This window comes from Tupaia chinensis, unplaced genomic scaffold (genome assembly GCF_000334495.1).
Source record: "Tupaia chinensis unplaced genomic scaffold, TupChi_1.0 Scaffold000659_1, whole genome shotgun sequence".
Classification (NCBI taxonomy): domain Eukaryota; kingdom Metazoa; phylum Chordata; class Mammalia; order Scandentia; family Tupaiidae; genus Tupaia; species Tupaia belangeri.
Window position 1 is genome coordinate 964,374 of NW_006160181.1, and position 6,335 is coordinate 970,708.

General features: G+C 45.9%; 1 protein-coding gene across 2 annotated transcripts in view; it reads left to right on the forward strand.

The window, feature by feature from the left end:
* The first annotated feature begins 1,367 nt into the window (after window positions 1-1,367).
* The window catches only part of S100A7 (S100 calcium binding protein A7), a 43,917-nt gene continuing 38,949 nt past the window's right edge, over window positions 1,368-6,335 (forward strand). The window contains exon 1 of one of the 2 annotated variants that reach the window (XM_027776302.1): window positions 1,368-1,439. The gene's annotated coding sequence lies outside the window, so the exon portion shown is untranslated. The remainder of the gene's footprint in view (window positions 1,440-6,335) is intronic. The other variant, XM_027776303.1, reaches the window with a different exon arrangement.

Sequence of the window (6,335 nt, forward strand, 5' to 3'; positions counted from 1 at the left end):
AAAAAAACTTGGAAGGAAGAGAGGGAAAGGAGTTGGTAAGTAGAACAAAGGAGAGTTAAATCTCTCTCTTTCATTGTAGGGATTTGGCAGATAATGTCTAAAGTCAATGTATTAAGTAACAGAAACACAAGCCACATTGTTAGAGTGATGGTAGTGCACAGAATAGTGAAAGAGAAACTGTTAAATGATTGCATTTGAGGAGAGGGACTGCAGGTTGGGCAAGGGATTTTTTATTTTTTTTTATTTTTGTGAGAGATTTTTGCTATAGGGCGTGTGCACTCTGGAAAGACAGACAGAGACAGAGAGACAGAAAGCGAGAAATTATCCCCCAGGAGGGATGGCCACGCTGCAATCCCTTCTCCTCTGTTCTCCTCTTGGGATCTTGGGCACACAAACACATGCTCCCGGCGTGAGTTTAAGCCACCGGGTTTGGGACTCAAACTGGGGTCGACTAATAGGAGTCCAGCGACATAGCCGCTATGCCAACTGCTGGTCCCCAGAATGTTTATTTTTTTATTAAAAATTTTTCTGGGGACCAGCAGTTAGTGTAATGGCGATTTCACTGGACTCCCATGTAGGCGACTGTGGTTTGAGTACCTGAGTCACGGACCCAGTGGCTTAAACTCATGCTGGGCACATGTGCGTGCATGCCCAAGATCCCGAGAGGAGAACGGAGAAAGGATTGTGGCGTGGTAATCCCCCCTGGGGGGTGATTTCTCACTTTCTGTCTCTCTGTCTCTATCTTCCTGGCGAGTGCACGCACCCTATAGCAAAAACCTCAAAAAAATTTTTTTTCTGAACTACTTAACTTTATGTGTATGCATTGGTTTATTGGAAATTAAGAAAAAGGGGAAGAAAGCCCTATACAATAAAAAAGTAAAAAAAAAAAAACAACAAAACTTTTTGTCTATGATAGAGTGCATATGAGTGCACAAAGGGAAAAAATGAGAGGTACCCTGATCACACTTCACTCATACTTCGCTCATCTTCAGTCCTCCCTCCATCTTGCCAGGATCCTGGGCATGGTACATACACTTGATGGGTTTCAGGCCAACCAGGCTGGGGACTTGAACCACTGTTGGCATGTGATTTCTAGCTTTGCAGTCTGATATACTTCTGACTGTGTCACAGAGACTCGGATCTAAAGTAAAAGTCATTTGTAACATAATGAACGATTCTTTTTTCTAGTTTATGTTTTTTTTTTGGTATGGTTCAGATTTTTTGTAATGAGGATTTGCTACTTTTTATAATGAGTAAGGTAGTAAAAATAAAAATAAAAATGACTTCCTAATTCTCAGACTTAAGCTCTCACTGGGCAGAAATCTTGTGTAGTCATCTTCCTGTTTTAGTGCCCAGGGCAGCCTGACCCCCAATAGGTGCTAAGAGTGTTGTTTGTGGGGAGACAGACCCTTGGCGAGGTGCCTTTGGGTGGAAGAAAGGTAAGCTGGGTGTGGCCTCACCTGAGTTGGCTGGAGACTGGGCCCTTCCCTGCTGCCCTCTCAGAAATTGAACAATCCTGACTGCTCTGAGGTCTCTAGATCATCTGGGCTGGATTTTTGACTCTTGCTGAGAGGCCTGCTTGAAGTTCCTCATGTCTGTGTCTGCTGTGGTCTGTGCACTGGTACATGGTGTTGTTTCCGGAGTCCGGAGGATATAGGAGGAGGCGATGTGTGGGTGTAGAGTGGGGCATGGGACCCTGCGATAGTACAGGCCATCTGGATTGGAGCAGGGGGCAAGGGGTGAGGGGCGAGGTCAAGTCCTACCTACTGTCATGGGAGGAGGGTGGGGAAGCCTTACCAGGAGGCAGGGAGGAGCTTATGTACTTTGCACTTTAGTAATGGGGTTAATCTCCTGGAAAATATCGACACACCTTGGGAGTGGAGCCTCTTTGTGTCAGCACAGATCAGATCGGATCAGGTGTGCGCCTAGCCACCTGTCCCCTGGGACCAGCCTGTCTTCCCCAGCGGGGAGTTCACCTGCAATGCTTATTCTCGCTTGTTGCTGTTGGGCGTTTGGCTTGCTTTGTTCCATTAGCTTTTCCTCGGCTGGCTTGAGGGAACCAGCAGGCTGTGTGACCCCCAGGAAGCTCCCAGCCTGGCCACTGGTCTAATGATCAGCACATTACATCATGTAGCTTCTATCTGGGCAGGCCAGAGTGACTCCAACACTGATTCCTCCTGTACCTGTCTAGTCTGATACCAAGATGGTAACGAAATGCCCTGTAGCCTCTTTGGAGCAATAGTTGGGGATGGGGTATGGATGAGGGGTGGGGACATCAGCCAACTTTCTAAATTTTTGGTGACAACATTCTCAATGAAAGAACATTACACCCGCACTCCCTAGGGCCTGCCGCTGCGCAGCCTTTCCTGTTCAGAAAAGAGGTAGGACTAGGGAAGCCGGTTAGAGAGGAGGCCAGGGCTATTGCCAAGGGAGCCTCCAGGGGGCAGCAGCGAGACTTTAGTAGGAGCAAGCTGGTGGGTACAGAGGAGGGAGGGCAAAGGAGGAAAGTTGGTTCAGATCGAGGAGGCTCTCAGAGAGAGGGTGGGGAAGAGCTTGGGGGGAGCTGATAGAAACAGAGCTGAGGAGAGGTAGGAAGGTGTCCATGCAGCCTCGCATCTTGGCCTCGGTGAGGGAGGCTTGCATGTGTTCTGGGTTCTGCTCACCTGACCATCACCAGCCTCTGCCTTACCAGCTCCTGGTAAGAGCCTTACCTTTGCTCTGCCCTTCTAAGAACACCTGGTTTTGAGGAGGAACACCCTCTTCTAGTAACTGTCGTAGGCTGAGAAGGATAGGGGGATGTTTATTGGTGGAAACAGAATTACAAATAAGAACAATTTCTAGTGTTAGAAAACGCAGGTGACTATGGGGAACAGCAATGTGTACTGTGTAATTCACAGTAACTAAAAAAGAGGATTTTGAATGTTCCCAACACAAAGTCACGACAAATGGCTGAGGTGAGGGACATGCTACTTACCCGATTTAATCAATACACATTGTAGTCTAGTTCTGAAAAGTTTCATTGTGCCTGCAAGTACGGACAATAATTGTAAGTCAATAAAGAAAAATACTCTTTCTAGTGCATTCTAGATTGTCTCTAACCTTAGCACAGTTTGTTGACTTTTCTTTCTGAATAGAAATGATGCTTCTCCAAGACCAGCAGTTAGTGTAATGGCTATGTCGCTGGACTCCCATGTAGTCGACCGCGGTTCGAGTTCTGGACCCTTAAACTCACACCGGGCGCGTGTGCGTGTGTGCCCAAGATCCCGAGAGAAGAATGGAGGAGAAGGGATTGCTGTGTGGTCGTTTCCCCTGGGGGGTGATTTCTTGCTTTCTGTCTCCCTGTCTCTCTCTGTCTTTTTGATGAGCGCACATGCCCTATAGCAAAAAACTCTCCAAAAAAGAAAAAGAAAAAAAAAAGACTCTTTCTTGCTAATATTTAGTAGCATCATCTACATTCATGACTACTTTGTAAGTTTTCCATTTGTCTTATTTTGTTTGGAGTAGAAATCAAGGAAAAGATTGACTTTTGCTTGTGACTTAGGGCCTAGGACAGACATTTTATGCATGAAATCAGACTCCAGAGGCAGAGGTGAGCACCAGAATATAAGGTCTCCCATAACTTGTAGGACTCTTGGGAGGGGCTTTGGACATACGTGGGAAGTGGGAGGGGGTGGACTTGGGCCAAAGTAGTGATAGGGTAGCCCCTGTTAACATTCAGGTATAAATACAATTTAGAATTTTTAACTTACAGCTTCTGGTAGAGCGGAGTGCATGAAGACTTGAAATATTTTGGAGGTAGGTGCTCAGGCAGTTTGCAGTGGCCAGATACAGTGTCTGGGTGTGTGGACTAGACATCACAGATATTCTAAGACCTGTGAAGGGCTAACACCAGAAGTTGTCCTTTGTTAAAGACATCAGCTGTTATTTATGGGATGTGCTGCGTGGGAGTGGAAGATGGGGCCTGTGTTGGCACGGTACTGGAAAATACGTTCACAGGTAAAGTTTTTTGTGGACATATTCTTCTTTGACACAGAACTGACACAGACAGAGCCTGCTCCACAAGGGGGGAGACTCTGCAAATCAGGGTGGCCTTTCTTTTTTCTGGTCTCTGAGGCCATTAGCCTGGGAGTAGGGTCCTGTTTTTTTGTGACATGAAACAAAGGTTCATGGCAGTTAAATGAAGATGGCTGTGTCATTAATTACACGCTGAATGATGAAGTGGAGGAAAGAAAATCTCAAGCATTCATAGAAGGAAGAGGGCAGCAGGGTTCTGTGGTTAGGGAGGCTCCCCAGGAACTAGTGGGACTTGTTCTGGGCTTGGAAGGCGGGGCAGCCATCTGGGGGCAGAGCTTGGGGGAAAGCAGGGGGTGGGACTGTGGCATGTGCTGGGGCACGGGGTGTGGAGACCTGCCCGATCAGAGCAGGGTGTGCTACTGCTGCTGGGAAGGAATGTGTGAGGCTGGGCTGAGGGAAGCTTGAGTGCAAGGCTGGGCAGGGTTAGCACTGGTAAGCTGTGGGGCAGAGATTTCATAAAGAGGAGGAAGTTACAAAGGAAGCGGTCACATCTGGATGTTTAGACATAGTAGAAACATCGTGCCAAGCTGCATCGGTGGAAAAAGCCACACTGAATAACTCAGGCATCTCTCTACCTTGTCACCCCCAACCTCCCTTTGGATTCTCTTTGTCTGATCCAGTGCTCAATTTTCCACATACTTGCCCAATCCCTTCTTCCCTTACTGGTATGAACAGGAGGCAGGAGTCTTGCCCAAGTGGGCCCCTGGCTAGAGAGTGTCTGGTTGGGACTTAGGGATGATGTCCGATTTCTGACAATTTGTGAGCTAGAGACTGAGTGTCCCTCTCTAATTAGTCTGGGATGAGGAACTTTGTACCATGGGATGTTTTCAATTGCAAAAAGCCAGAATGACTGATTCAAAGTGGGTTACAGATAGAGGCTTATCATCTCATATAATCTAGACATATGAAGCTCTGGGCTCGGTTAATTCTGCAGCTCAACCATGCCAATTTTTCTGTACAAGGGGTCTTCAAAACTCATGGGAAATGTTTATCATGAGAAAACTATGCATGGGTTTTGAAATATTTTTGCCACAAAGCAAACTTGTACTTTAATTCCATTTTTCATGAACTTTTTTTTTCTTTTTGGAGAGGTTTTCGCTATAGGGCGCATGCGCTCGCCAGATAGACAGAGAGAGACAGAGAGACAGAAAGTGAGAAATCATCCCCCAGGGGGGATGGTCACGCCACAATCCCTTCTCCATTCTCCTCTCGGGATCTTGGGCACACACGCACATGCGCCCGGCGTGAGTTTTAAGCCACCGGGTCCGGGACACGAACTACGGTCGACTACGTGGGAGTCCAGCAACATAGCCATTACGCTAACTGCTGGTTCCCTTTCATGAACTTTTTGAGGTCCCCTTATTATTCTTTTCTTTCTCCTTAAGCAGCAATAAACATCCTTCTTCCCATGACAATATCCAAAGTAAGAAAAGAGGGCAGGGAGTTTTTTCTTCCAATATTCTTTTCTTACCAAGGCAAAAAAATACTTTCTCATAAGCACTACATAAGACTGCTTATTACTGGCCAGAATGAAATTCTACCAAGCCATTCCTAGATGTAAGGGAGGCTTAGAAACCAATCTTGGGCAAGCGAGGAGAGAATGGGAAAATATATTCAAAGTGTTAAGAGAGAAGCAATTTCAGCCAAGAATACTGTACCTGGCAAGATTATCTTTCAGATGGGAAGAAAAGACAAGAACATTCTCAGATAAACAAAACCTGAAAGAATTTACTAGCCCCAGACCAGATCTCCAAGTTCTTAAGGGTGTGCTGTATCAGGAAAATTAAACACAGACACACGGAAATAAGAGTCCAAAAACTAAGAAAGTAGCCAGCTTAATCATAGAGACAAGTCTGGAGTTGAATATTATATCCCAGAATTTAATCAGGAAAATTGAACCAGAACAGAAGATAAAAGTACATGAGACTGATAGGTTCATGCACCTACCATTTGAACAGAATCCTAACCTGTTTCCTGGCTTTAAGCAAAGTTCCTTGGCGTTTCTTTGATTTAAGTTAAAACTGGTTTTCTTAGCAGTAATGAGTGAACTCACCATTGAAAGTAGTTAGATTATGTAGGAAATTGTGTGATCGATGCAGTGTGGGTGAGAAGGGAATGGAGGACAATTGTGGACACTGGAGGTGGTGTGAGGAGGATGGAAGGGACCGAGGGTCAGAAAGAGGGGTGGAAATAATTCTAGGAACTGGAAATGGAAAATTTTTTGTAATGTGCATGATTGAGTCACTATACAGTGTGTACTG